Below are 15,308 nucleotides of genomic sequence, written 5' to 3'. Positions count from 1 at the left end.
ACACTTATATTAAATTATTATACCTCAGCTAAATAAAGGCCCTCATCCCTGGTGCTTCACTTTTATGAGCCTCCTACATTAATGTGTGTAAAGGCACATGGGAGAGGAGGAGAGAAAGAAGTCTTTGTACTTTCAGTGTTTACTGAACCACAGTTTTTGGGTCATCTCAAAGAGTAGGCACAATTTGAGCAGTAAAAACATAAGCAAGATCTCCCTTTTGAGAATTTTCTTTTGTGACTTGCCAAGATTTCCTTTAGTATTGTGTCATTATTCCTGCTTTCTGTTAAAGCACAAAATGAAGATACAAAGAGTTTTCAACTTGTGAGGCAGCGTGGGGCTGTTTCATGAGTAGTACATTAAAAAATTGACAGAATGTAAGACTTACAGTCAGTATTTAAAGATATACAAAGCTAGAAATGTTTGAGAAGGGAGAAACAGGAGCAGAGAAGGTGGAATATAAACTCTCTGCCTTTAGTTGTTGTCTTTTGCAGTTCTCTGAAAATCCTGAAGTTTATTATTAATTGATTTTTTTTCCACATTATAACTGTTCTACTCCTGTCAGTGAAGACTCTAGCTGGACAGGAATAGGAATACTTAACATGAGTGATTTCTAGCATATGGGTTCTAAAGGTTGGAATTAAAATCTAATATCAGTAGGTACAAGCTTTTTCTTATCAGGTAAATGTTATTGAAAAACCTATATTAATATAAAGTAAAGCAACAATGTTCTATCTTACCAAATGCAAAAGCCAATATTTCTGGAACTGATTTAGAAATTTGATATACATACATACTTTATAATCCTCATTTAAGAGTAAAATATGTATTTATTGAACTACAGCCCCTCCCCCTAAAATTAGCAACACACTGTTTAGCACTTCCATTTAAACTCTTACTAGCATATAACAACTTTTTTGGATGTGTAATCTTCAAAATGTGTTAGTCTCTTTTCTTTCATATAAAATATGTAATGCTACATGTATTTCACAGAGCAATCTATTTAATTTGCCAGTTCCTCCTCTTCAGTTTCATACCAAACCACCAAAGCACCGCTAATGATGCCTTTGCCTAATTAGTGGGGCCTGTACTAGAAGAGTTTATAATCAAGGATGTTATGTAATGGTGTCTGCATTTCTGCAGGGAAAACTGTTTCTGAACATAGTATATTATTATACAGCAGTTTTCTTTTTCCTAGCAGATTGCTACATTTTTGTAAAAAAACACACTTTCATACAAGTTTTTGTGTGTACATATAAACACATGGGTATATATTGTGTATTTAAAAATTGCTTTTATTTTTAATATATAACAGTAATAATATTAAATCCAGTAATTTTTATACTCATTATAATGCTTATGCAAGCATTAAAATATTATTTAATTCAAACTGAGCTTCAGACTGAAATAAAACTTTACATTTACAATTTTCCAGGTGAGTTACCTTTTAGGCACCATAGTTAATGATAGCTTTCTTAATAACTTTTACTGAGCCAGCTGAAAATATACAAAATTTATCTTCTGTTATACTGATGAGGCGGTATATTAAAATAATTGTGTGGATGAAGTTTCCTGGCCTATATTATGGTCCTCACAGACCCACTGGATTAAGAATCATGAATCTGGACTCAGTTTTGCCTGCTCTTCTACCAAAGGCGTGTTGCTTTAGGTTTTCGTGATTGATTAAGAAGGCTGATGCATATGTCATCCTCCTTTCATATCTACTTCAGATCTCCCTGTGGCTAAAGATCCATCAACGAATTAAATGACCCCTCAGTTAATCAAGTTAATCAGCAAGTCCAGAGATGTTCCCAGTTTTATGCATGATTGCTAAGACATGCACTGAATACTGTAGTAAAAGCTGTAGTGCTATCTGCAGTAGTAATGATCTTAAGTCATAAGATCCTAATTGGAAAAATTGGTATCTGCGTCAGGGTACCTAACATCAGCTCTGCTGGCCCAAGATGTTCTCTAGTTCTCTTATGTGATAGTAATAGCCAATGTCTAACTCGTCTGTGCTTTGCTCAAGATTTAATCTTATTTCCACTAAAATAATAATTATTATCATAGTAATAACAAACAACAATAATAGAGCCCTCACCTCTAGCTCACTCGAAGAGGTTGGCCCCATAATAAAGCAGGAAAGAAAAATCATCTTGGTGAAATTATGCATTAAAGCAGGTTTTGAACTTTTTTTTTTTCTGAAAGATACATTTATTCTTGAGCATATAATTTGCCCTTACATTTACCAGGGTCAGGTATGCCCTTCCTTCTCATACATTTATCATATTTAGGACAGTTAACCAAAAATGAAAATCAAAGAGATTGCAAAGGTGCTGAATTTTGCTAGAAGTCTTTCATAATGGGAGTTGCTTTTGCTGGTGGATCTAAGACTCAAGAGTTTCACCTGCTGGGTCTAAATGGTGTTCCATAATGGGAAAAGGATCAACAGGTAAAAGGACTAAGTAGAACAGTAGTCCTCGAGATTTACTATTTGACTTAGTGTGCTGATGTATATTTATTTTTAGTGGCATAATATGTCATTAATCTTATCTTTTTATATATAAGTCCTATCCTTTTCCTTGTAGAATTCATGCAGTGTGGAAGTAGGAATTTTGTTTATTGAGCCCTTGTAATCCCATACATGGATTTCTGAGCATGTGTGCTTACAAATGCTGCAGGGATGACCGATTTTTATGAAAATACATCACTGAGGAGCCAACATGCCAATTTCAAATAGTGCAGGTGTTATAAATGGAAGTGAGAACAGCAGCTAATTTAAATAGCTTCCCACTGCCAAGCCATCTCCCACCCGAAGAGGATTCTAAAACACATTTTGCCCTAGAATGAATGATGTTGTTTGTTATTTTTCTATGCAGCTGAATTACAAATTACTTCTTCAGCATAGACCAGAGGGGAGAAAAATAGTCATGTGGGATACTGATATCCAAACAAGATTTTGGTAAATAGACAAATAAAAAATATTCTATCAGTAGTTGATTATGGCCACTCATTCACATTTTTTACTATACACTAGGTACCAATTATGTGCTCAGAGCTATATAAAATGCATACTGCCTACTCTTTAAGGCTAGGAGTCAGACAGTACAGATACAAAGAGGGAAAGGTGTTTGTGAAATTCCTAGAGAAAAAAATAATTGGAATTATTTTATTTTAATAGTGGATTTCTGTATTGCTTCAGTGGAAAATGCCACATAGTCTTTTAAAGACAGAAAGTATTTTATAAACTTTTCAGAAGATATCACTTCTAATAATGTCATGACCTCACTTGTCTTGATGAGCTGAATAATGTGATTTTCAGACAGCCACCTAAATCTGTCCAGATGAGATGGTAGCTGTCCAATTTACTCAAGTTTCCATTTAGTATGTGGTTTATAAATCACAGTTTCTAATTGCCATTTAATGAATCAAAAGTATATACACGAATGTCTAAGTACAATAATTTCCTAATTATTTTTGTACTTATGCTTTTACATGAGTGCAGTTAGCATGAAAAACTTTTGAATTCCAGCCTGAAAGAGCACTGAACCCATCCAAGGTTCATGACATAGGAATCATGGCTAAATAAGCAATGTACCTGATGTCCATGGTTCTGGTTTGAGGTATTCTCTCTGTTTTTCTAGAATTTCTATGGTTTGTTTCCTGGGATCTTTATGCCAACTTTGAATCAGGATTTATGTCAGTTAATTTTTGCATCTACCACTTTCTTAAGCTATGTGGAGACACAGGATTGAAATCTGGTCTCATTGAAATCTCAGCCAAGAGTCCATGAACAATTTTTCTTCGGGGTTTAGGTGAGAACTCTTTATGCAAATCAAATGGCTTTTGAGACAGCAAAGTCTTCCGACTTTGATGGGAGATAATTTTTTTCCCAGATTTTTTCAGCATAGTAACCAGACTCAAAATTAACATGCAATATCTTACTTGTCTTTAAGAATTTAAGTCAGTTTTGTAAAAGTCACTTATTAAGGTATAAAATTAAAGCCAAACAACAATTAAAAAAAAATCACACTTTTTCAGAAGTGTAAAAGAGTGAAATATTAGATTAGTGAAGGCACATCTGAAGGAGAAAGCCATATTCATGAATTATTAGTGCAAGAAAAGCTAAATGTTTAACTTTCTATTAGAAGTCAGTTCAGCTCACATACGATCACAAAGTTAATCCCATATTTCTTTAATTTTGACAATTCCAAATCAGGTGCAACAGGACTGAAACCTCTGAGGGTTTCAGTCATAATTTCTCCATCACTTTACTCAATAGTGATCTACATACGAAAAGAAAAATACTTTAAAACTTAGACTGAAGGACTTTGTTCAAAAAATTACATTTTGCCAGACATTGACTTGAAACATGACTAACCTTTGATGTCCTGTCTGTCACTGTTTATTGTATAGGAAATCTAAGGAGATCAGTGTTATAACTGAAGGCACTGAGATAGGTGTCCAAGGTATAAGTAGGAACAGACTCCTGGCAATTAGAAGGATTCTCAAAAAGGAGGTAAAGTAACCATTTTATATTTAGTTTATATCTGACTTCCAACTTCAGTTGCTTCTAAGTAGTTAGCTTAAATATCTTATAACTCAACATCATTGTAGAACTCTCTAGAAGTGGTTCCATGTGGTTTACTTCCATTATATTTATATATAGGCAGAGGGGATGTGATACCCTTATTGTTGGTTCTACTATGTGTTGCTGAAAATTATGCTTTTAAAAGGGTGGGACACAGGTCTCTCCTGCGAGGTTTAGTGGAAAGAACTGGTGGTGGAGATAAAACAGGAGTAATTTGGAAATGAAGCTTTTTTAACATAAAGCATTTTTAGGGAACTGTATTTTTACCAGACTCACATCAGTGGTTGTGTGTCAAGCCATAGCTTCATGTTAAACAAAAAGAGTATGTTTTAAGGGACATTGATTGCAATAGACTCCTCTGGACCTCAGTGGTTGTGAGTAAATACCAGATGACAGTAAAAGAAACTAAACAGTTGGTAGAAGAATAGCTTAAAGTAAGCTGAAATGCTATGGCAGTGTAACAAAATAAGTGGAGAAGGATTAAGCAATCTCTATTAATGTGGTATTAGCAAGAAACAGTTGTCATAAAAAATTAGAAAATCATAGGCAGCCTTTCCAGAATACCCTTTGAAGTTGTTGTGGACTTCACAGCTACCCAGAGTGGAGGAGAGTAATCTTGATAATGTATTACATACTTGTGAGCCCTCATTAAATAAGAGACATAAAAGGGACAATGTTTGATAATACTCAGAGAGAAAATGTTGTCCATCTTTTGGTTAAAAATGGGACACATCATCAAGAGCACCTGGAGCAACAGTGAGACAAATCCTCTGAGAAATCATTTGAGGTTTTTTCCCAAGGATAAGGAAACCCTGAACAAAAAGCATATATATGTGAAGGCTTTTACTTTCATTCATTTTCCCTGGAAGCATTTCCCCCTTTCTAATTAAGAGCTGAAAGAGGAGTAAGCAGATTTCTTGCCATCTATGTTGCTTACCAAAGAAAAATATGATTCTCACTAGTCACTGAACAAAGTAAACCTGATGAATTAGCTGACCAAAAGAGGACTGAAATGGGCAGGTTACCAAAATTCCAGCACTTAAATTTAAGAAGTACTAACTCTGCTGCTGATGTGAAATATTGGGAAAGAAGAGCCACAGAGTAGTTTGGAAGCTGCAGAGACAGGTTGAAAACAGTAAAGAGCAGCGTTCATATTAACCTTCTAAAGAGGTGATGGTCCAGCCTGAGCTCAAGAGAGAAAGAGGAATGGTGCAGCATGACATTAAGACATGACATAGGAACAGGCACTTCACCAGCCTATCCAAGAGAGAAAGCTAATAATTGTGAGAAACCTATGCCTCTTTCTGAGGTCCACATTTATTTTAATCTAAGAGGGAAGAGTCTGCTCATCTACGGGGCAATGTGTGGAGCAACTGCATTTGCAGCAATTCTACACTGTCCTGACACACTGAAACCAAGAGTTCACTCAGTGTTTCTATTGCTCATGAGAATCAACTCATGCTGTATTCTGAGAATCAACTGTGTTAGTTTTAGGAGTTTAATGATAAAACCTTCTGAAGCAAAAATCCATCATAAAGCAGTTAAGAATTAATGTAATTGCTGCAGAACTATTTCCATACCCTATTCACAGTCTTTTTCAGTATGATGCTTCAAAGGGCCTCGGCAGACCTCGATGATCAGGACGGTATCTACATTCGATATCGTACTGATGGAAGCCTATTCAACCTAAGGCGACTGAAGGCCCATACTAAGACCCTAAACCATCTTGTCCGGGAGCTGCTCTATGCTGATGACGCCGCCCTTGTTGCCCACACAGAAGCAGCTCTGCAGCGTTTAACATCCTGCTTTGCAGAGGCTGCTGAGCTCTTTGGGCTGGAAGTCAGCTTAAAGAAGACAGAAGTTCTCCATCAGCCTGCACCTCAGGAAGTCCCCCACCGTCCCCACATCACCATCGGCCAGTCAGAACTCAATTCAGTCCAACAGTTTAATTACCTAGGCAGCCTCATCTCCTCAGATGGTAAGATCGACGGGGAGATAGACAATAGGTTAGCGAAGGCATACAGTGCTTTTGGAAAACTCCATAAACGAGTTTGGCGTAATAAACACTTGAAGAAAAGCACCAAGATCAGTGTTTACAGAGCCATAGTGCTGTCTACTCTTTTATATGGTTCCGAATCATGGGTCATCTACCGCCACCACCTGCGTCTCCTAGAACGCTTCCATCAACGCTGCCTCCGTACAATCCTTAACATCCATTGGTCAGACTATGTGACCAATACATCTGTTCTCGAACAGGCAGCAATTACGAGTATTGAGGCCATGCTCCTGAGAACGCAACTGCGTTGGGCAGGGCACATCTCTAGGATGAAGGACCACCGCCTCCCTAAGATCCTGCTCTATGGTGAACTTGCCACTGGCTGCCGCAAGAGAGGAGCTCCAAAGAAAAGATACAAGGACTCCCTGAAGCAACAACTCAGCCTTGGGCATATTGATCACCATAACTGGTCCACTCTGGCCTCTAATCGGGAGGCCTGGAGACAGACCATTTATAACGCTGCTGATGCTTTTGAGAAGGCACGCAGGATCACTCTTGAGGAGAAAAGACAACGCAGAAAGAATCGAACCTTGCAGAATATACCATCTAAGGAGTCTTTCTGCTGTGTCTTTTGCAACCGGACTTGCCTTTCTCGTATTGGCCTTTTTAGCCACCAACGCGCTTGCATGAAAAATGGGTAGAGCCCTTCCCAAATCTTCGTTCGCGAAGCCTAGCCATGATGATGATGATGATTTCCATACCACATGCATTACCTACTGCAACCTGAAAATATCTTCCATGAAACTTCACCTGCAAGAGGAATCAAAAGGAATTACTGGAAAATGGGAGGGACACGCCTCCTGCCATTAGGAAGCAATAGAACTGAAAAAAAGACCTGGGAAAAGTAGGAAATACAATTTTATTCATTTATGTACCGTATTGTCATCCAAATCTGACCTTGTTGCACAGGCATTTGGATAAAGTGTTTGTTAAAAGGAAAAATAATAATTTACTGGAATCTTGGTATAGGGTAACACCTGCGTGGAGAACCAAATCTCTAAAGCAGAACTACTAATGTCTGACCAGTGGTGAGGGGAGGTTTAATTGCAAGGATCCTCCTAGTGGAGCATTCAGCTGAATCAGGAGAGACTCCCTAAATTACCATTTTGTTCTGTTCTTACAATTCAGCTGACCACAATGTTATGTGACCACCCCAGTGCATACAGAACTCATTGTCATTGATACATCACAACTATGCACAGAGCACTTCTTAAGGACTGCATTAAGAAGACTAAACTTGTGACCATTTTTTCAGGAAGAGTTTCTGTTGACTTTTACAAATGTCTTATCTATGCACAACCTGACACTTCTGCGGTAGTGACACTTTGGGACACTCCAGCACGGATGTTAATAAGCACATCTTGGCATACAAATTGGGCTAGACACAGAGGGAGTTGCTGTGGGGCAATTTCTTCAACCATTCAAAACCACCTACTGGAGGGCTGCTGTAACCATCAGTAAAATAATTAAAGGTGAAAGGTCAGTCAGTTTTCAGGTTAGTCCATTGTCTCAAGCTGATCTATTATCTCAGCTATGCACCTGGCTGACTGGGGAGTTCCTTAACCACTCAAGGATTTAAGTGTGCACTGTCATGCATAAGAGTGCAGCACCAGAACCCAGCCACACCACAATTATAACATAAAAGCTAACTTTATTTTTATACTTTGAACCCACTTTCAACTAAAGTCACATAGCCACAGTTTGAGAGAGATCATATTACCAAAATTATTGATAAATATTCTGCATACAGGTGTTGCTTGTCAAGGCTGAGTCCTAACGAACATTTCTCAGGTCATAGTGAGGCTGGGGGGGGATTGTGGTGAAATTGTTCTTTGAATTGTTTTTAGATATATTTCTACAAGTTTGACAAAGAGAGATAAAAGGACAGCATCTCTTGAAAGACTTGATAGGTGAAAAGGCTGTTAATTGAAAAAGACAAATATTTATGGAATGATAGTTCCTGTTTCAATAAATGGTAAATAAGTAAAAAAAAAAAAAGAAGACAGCAATATTGATGTATTTGGAAGATTTCAAGAGCAGGAAAATAAAAAGAGAAGTTAGCTCAATAAAAAATGTGCAACCACAGAAAAGAATGAATTTTTTTAATGGGACAAAAGAAATACAAACCTTTTTACTAATTCACAGTTTGCTGCTGAAAAAGAATAGCTTGCTTGCATATAAAATTATTAGAGATGGCAGTGGGAATAAAGTGGGGAAAATAGCCCTCGCAGGGAGGAAACCAAAGAGGCAACAAACTTCCAGATTTCTGGTTTATGCAGCTGCTTCCATGAAAAAGGGGTTAACTATGGACAATAACAACAATGAATTTTTTTTTGCATACTTTTCTTTTTAAGATGAAAAAGCCTAAATTGTTAAAACTCAGTGAACATGAAAGCATATAAACTGCTCTTAAACTGTGTAGCAGTTCCTCAGGGCTACATCAGCTTTTACTCAAGAATTAAAGAGTTACAAACATGGCAGAAGTAGAATAGCTGGCTTTCAGGATGTGGCTTGATGTTAGTGCAGGCATGGACCACATATGAACCAGACCCAAAATACAAAACGTATTAACTTGTTTATCTAGGCTAGACTACTGTTGTTGCCTCCTGGTTCCATCACTTTAGACAGTAAAAAGCTGCATTGTTTTATTTGAAATAATTATAGTAGTTTGGAAAATGATAGTGTTTTATTAGGATACTGTAATTTTCAGAATGTGTAGTTCTATCATGCCTCCTAAGATGAAATTCCTGACTGATCATCTCAAAATAATCATTTACCTTAAAAATTCTGATTTGACTTGACAGAACTTCCAGTGATTACAAATCTGACTAATAGTAGTCTGTGGTAGCTTGTTTTAGATCTGAAGCTACTTTCACCTCTGAAAAAGAGAGTGAAACTGTACCCAAAAAGCTCTGAAGATGAGTAGACCTGTGCTGTGTCTCTGAAAAATAACATTTTCAGCCTTTGCCCTCATGTGTGACTGAAGAGACTGAAGCGGATTAAACATGCTTTAGACCCAATTCCAAATACTTGGGATTAGAGTATTTTTAAACTGTCTGCAGATGCTAAGAACAATTCTAGTTAAGCCCAGGTTATTATATCTGCTGTAAAACTGATCATTTCTATTATTAATAATAGTATTATTTTTTTAGGCTAGACTTTTTTGGACTACTTGACAACTGTATGAGAGCTCTCATGTAAAAAAACACAAGAAGTAACATGGAATCCAGGCCATTTCTATATGTCCAAAAGGTGCTAAAACATTTTTTTTTTTATTTTAGTAAAATTTTGTACAAAATAATTATCTTTTTTTCTTTTTCTGAGAATTCATTCTCATCAAGTTTTCAGTGGTTAGGATTCTCAGCTCTAACATTAACACTTTCTGTCTTTACCTACTGTGTCTTGTTCTGTCTAGAAATGATATTTTAGACCAGATGAATTTAACTTGACTTCTCTTTCATCCTTTCTCCAATTTCCTTTTCAATTGACTGCTCAAATATGTCCAAAAACTATAATCACTTCAATAAGAGAAGTTAACTTTGTTCCAGCTTTCTTTCTTTTCCTTTCTTTCTTTTTCTATTTTTGGAAACTTTTCCAAAGGTATTTTGTTGTTCCTAATGAGAAACAAAATGCATTTCTGAAATGTCTCTTCCTCTCACCAGTTCTACAAAGATCTGGTTCAGGAAGAAGGCGAATGGGTCCATCTTTGATCGTTGGCTTTCTTGTGTTCTGGATGTGAAGCCAGAAACAGCTTGTTTTATGGGAACTTGAAAATCGGATAATGTCTAAAACTAAACTTTTCTAAAAAAAAGGTATGATGCACTTCGGCTCCAAGAAATAGGTTTTGATATTTTTCTCTCATATTTTAAGAAGCCCACTCCCACAATTTCTTAGGACATGACTAATCCTGACAACTTTGCAAGAACAAGACATGCAGGATCAGACCTTACGATTTATTCATGAGTTGCTATTGTGTTGAGTTTTCTCTCTAAAGGTCATTGGAATTACTGTTCTTACTGATAGCAAAAGAAAAAAAAAACTAATTTATTTTAGGCTAGCTTCAAACTAGGTTTTTAATTAAATGACTGCTTTTTTCTCACCATGACTTGTTATATCAGGTAAGAAGTTGTGGGTACCCAGATTAGAGATAATGAAGTATATTTTTAAAACAGATCTGACTATCATTTAAATATTACTTTAGACTCCTATTGCAGACTCCAGGCTTCAGTATTCTATATAGCCCCAAGTGAAATCTCTAAATCTGAAAGCCTCTACCATCTATTCTTTGTCAGAGGCTACCAGCATCAGCTAAGCTAAAAGTAATTATTATACATAAATGAATGGAAAGAATTTGCTTTACCACAGACTTTAATATCACAATATTTATTAGAAGTATCAAAAAAATTTCTTGTAGAGCACTGCATTGGAATTTAAAAAAAGCTAACAGAAAATCACATTCTCAGATCCAGTCAAAGCTTTGTTATTCATACAGAACCTAAAATTACATAAACATATATTAGAAATATGTAATAGAAGTTAACTGACTCTTTTAAGTCTTGAAGACCATCTCCTTTGAAGCATTTAGGGCTGTTCTATAGTAGTGGCTTTAAAGTCCCTCCTCCCCTCGGTGAACTCATTAATTAGGGCAACAAGCAAGTATTTAAAAAATTTGTTATGAGCTGTGCATGCTTGATACTATTTATTGCCTTCAGAAACTTCTGAAACATTATCACTTCATTAAAATAGAATTTTGCTCTATCATACCCTGTATATACATAATCACTGTGCAATATTCACTAAGCTTTCTGAAAAGAGACATCTCATTGGCATACACAAGTAAAAGCTTGTGAGGATTAAATAAAACAGAACTCTTGGTTTTATTTAACTCAGTGGGATCATTACTGAGCTATGAAATTACTTAATTAAAGGAAATTTAAATATAATGCGATGCCTGAGCATGTCTTTATTTGGCTAACCAATCAGGAGCCATTATTAGGAATCTTGTCTCCAAAAGAAGCAATCACTATTATTGGGTTTATATACATCACAATTCCTTCATAGGTGGATGAATTAGCCATGGGAAAATGTGTGCTAGAGTGCGTATGTGTGAACATTTAGGCTGTTAGATAGGAAGAAACAAGAAGGGGATATGGAAAAGAAACTGCAACTGGGAGCACACTCAGGATTCCAAGCTGATGAAGACAGATGTTTCATGTGGGCCCTGGGGCAATGTTATTTCCTGCAACCCCAAATGTCACTGGAAGTTGCTGGACTGAGATTAACTTTGGAACAACCTGCAAGGTCTCACTGGCTATGAGGGATATATGTGTTCCCAGAGCATTTTATTTTGATCTGCCAATTGATCAGAAACTTATTGTGCTTAGCAACGTTTTCTATCCTGTTCCTTTTGACATATTCTCCTTAAGAAAAATAGCAGATAGATTCCTCTCAAGGCTTCAGCTGAATTTAGGTCCTGTCACAAAATATTTCACTTTTTTCCCAGGATATTATTTTCCCTAATTTCAGATATACACCTTCTTAGAGCCATAAATCATAGGTCCACACTTGCAGTCCTAAATACTTAAAACCACACATCTTAAAATACATCCTGGTCATGGATTTGCCAAATTAGAGGTCTACTGAAAATTTTTTAGTGTTCTGTTCCTTCTGTCTTGCAGTCTATCTTTGCAACCGAAAAGCACGATCACAGTACTACTGAAGGTTAAATAAAAGTAATGTCAATAACATCTCCTTCTATAAATGAGTGAGAAATAGTTTCTGCTGAGTGCTCAGGCACTGTAATGAACTGTAGGGAAGAAATGGTTAGCTCTTTAAACAAGCTTTGGGAGCACTGAAGTATAAGCTATTAGGAACTGAATTTACCTTAAACTTATCTTAACCCATCCATGTAGATTCATATCATGAAAGCTAAAAACTCTAGACCTTAAGATGGGAAATGAACACTTACCCTTCTCATTATCTGCCTGCATCTCCGTTTTCACAGGCAGACAGAACTGTTGTGAGACTCATGAGGGCCAGGGCATAGAGCAGTAAGAGTTGAAATCCCTCATCTTTCATTTAGCTACTAAATGACAGACATTGCCATCTAACTCAGGGTAACAACTGCTACACCGCCTCTCAGCAACTGCCAGAGCTACAGGAAGCTATAACATTTTAAAGCTAGACTATTAGAGGGAACTGTGGTTACTCCCTACCCTTTGGAGGAGTATATTTAAATTTGAAATTCTTTTGACTTTTTATTATAGAGACTGCAGTCACCTGTCCTGGATAGATGCTACATGGGAAGCACTCCTGTGCTTTTCTACTTCTGTATCCATGTAAAAAAAGACATAATTTAGCACTGGACACTTTAACATTCAGTTTTGATCTGTAGCAAGACCTATATAGGAGTTGCACAGCACACAGGCAAAACTGTGCTTAGTCTGCCTAATGTCAAGGAAACTAAGTTTTTTATTATTATTATTATTACTACTACTAATAATAATGAAGTTACTCTTAATATTATTAACTTTCTTGTGCCTCTAGTAAGTCCTGAGTGTTTTAAAACTAATCTTTAAGAGCAGGCATAGACATAGGCATCTGACATTTTTTTCAATTGGGTTGATGGGTCGTAGGATGCAGCAAGTTGAAGCGCTTTCAGCTTTAATACATACCTTCATATGCTCATGTTCCATTGTAGTGTTTCTTTAGAAAACCCCTGAACTTAATAATTAAGTTATTTTCTTTGTATTCCACAACTAGCCTTGGCAGCAGTAATATTCTTAAATCTATAATCAACGAAAGCAGGGAAGATACTTCATTTTTTCCCCTTACAAGAGCTGGAAAGATAGATATGGTCATAAAATAAAGTGTTCTGAAAGAGAAATTTTTACTAAAAAAAAAAAAAGGAAGAATTCAGTAACAGTTAGCTCTAAACAATCATCTCATGATCAAACTCCAAGGACCTAAATTTAGCTTTTCCTACATTGACCCGGACTTGTGAAAGGCTGCTGTACTCCTTGAGGGCATTTAAAGAAATAAACACACTGAACCAAGTTTTGTTTATTACCAAGCTGATATTACCAAATATTCTGATTTTAAGCACTCTCTTTTTCTACTGTTTAAACAATAGAAACTAATGATACAGATATTACAAGATACAGATGCTCCTGTAAGTCTTATTAAATTAAAACTCAATAAAGTATTGGTTTTATACGTGTTCATTTTGTATGACACTTTTTGAAGCAGTTATTGGAATAGTTTTTCTGAGTAATCTAATTTTCAAGTTATTTTGCAAGACAAACATGGCTCGCAATACAAACACAAAACCTCCCCTCTGATTTTAAAATAAATTATAATTGAATTGAGCCTTACACATGTTTATGCAGGTGCTAAAACTGTTTGGTATATTCCTGAGAATCAGCTTGATCTTTTATGCACTGTTTGAACATCAGTTGAGAGTATTTGCTTCTCCTCTTGTTGAAAACATCTGCTGCTGCTGTTGCTACTACTGCAACAGGCACAATTTAAATTTACTGTTGTTGTAACCAAACATATTTTAATATGCTAATTTTATTGTTGTATGTGGGCACTCTAAAAATGTCTTTGTTACTGTGCCTCTAAACTTAGAATTTGATTTATGCTAACAGTAATCCTTTCATGAAGAAATTTTATGTTTCAGTGCTCTGTAGGATGTCTCAGTATTGAATTTCAACACTTGTTAGCCATTAGACAACCAGAACCTTTTATCTGACATTATGTCCTGCAAGAAAAAAAGGTGATAACTTGGTTCTGTAATACTTCTGAATGAACCAAATAAAGATTTTTGTCTTGAATGCAGATAATTATAATACATCGATGTCATTGCAAAAGAGAAGTTTTAGTCCATCAGAATTTGAAACTAGTACTTTTAATTTTTTGCTTTACCACAGTAAAAGAATATGTACCAAAAAATAAAGTGTCATAGCCATATATCTTTTTATTTTAAAATGAGCTTCAGATTTCCATTTCAGAATACGCAGTGGGCCAAAAGAGAAATGCTTTAAAAATACCAGTAACATAACAACCTTGCATTTTATTGCAATCAAAAAGCTGAAACAGAATTGATAGCACAGTCGCTGTTTCAATGCATCTGCCCTGTTCAGCTTTACCTTCTGTTGTATATAGTGAAGTCCCATTGAAAAGCTGGTCCACAGTAAACATTTTTTTAAATTGCCTGTGATGTTGAGCTTTAATAAAGCATTATGTTTTCTCTAGAATTAGCAGGGGGCTAAATTCCACCCTATGAAACACAGATTAACTCTCAGTAGTATTTGCATAAATTTGCTCCTTCTCAGTTTGATTATGAGACAGTTCAGATGGATATGAAAGATAAAGCCTTGAAAAAAATGGAAATAGAGCATGATATATAAGTAACTGTGAAGAAGATGACTACAGACTTTTTCTCTGCTCTATTCTTGCAATGCCTCATGAAGCTTCTAAAGGACAAATGGATTCCCACAGGTAATAAGGAAAACTTCAGCCTTTTCTTTCTTTGTTCTGGGAGCAAAATACTATTATTTACTGAAATTTTTAAAAGCACAGTGTATCACAAGGTAGTAAGACAAAACCTGTTCTTACATGAAACAGGAAACCACAGGGAGTGGCTCTGCAAAACTGCTTCTT

Source organism: Neopelma chrysocephalum, unplaced genomic scaffold (genome assembly GCF_003984885.1).
Source record: "Neopelma chrysocephalum unplaced genomic scaffold, ASM398488v2 Primary Assembly neopelma1_22, whole genome shotgun sequence".
Taxonomy (NCBI): domain Eukaryota; kingdom Metazoa; phylum Chordata; class Aves; order Passeriformes; family Pipridae; genus Neopelma; species Neopelma chrysocephalum.
This window is presented reverse-complemented; position numbering follows the sequence as displayed.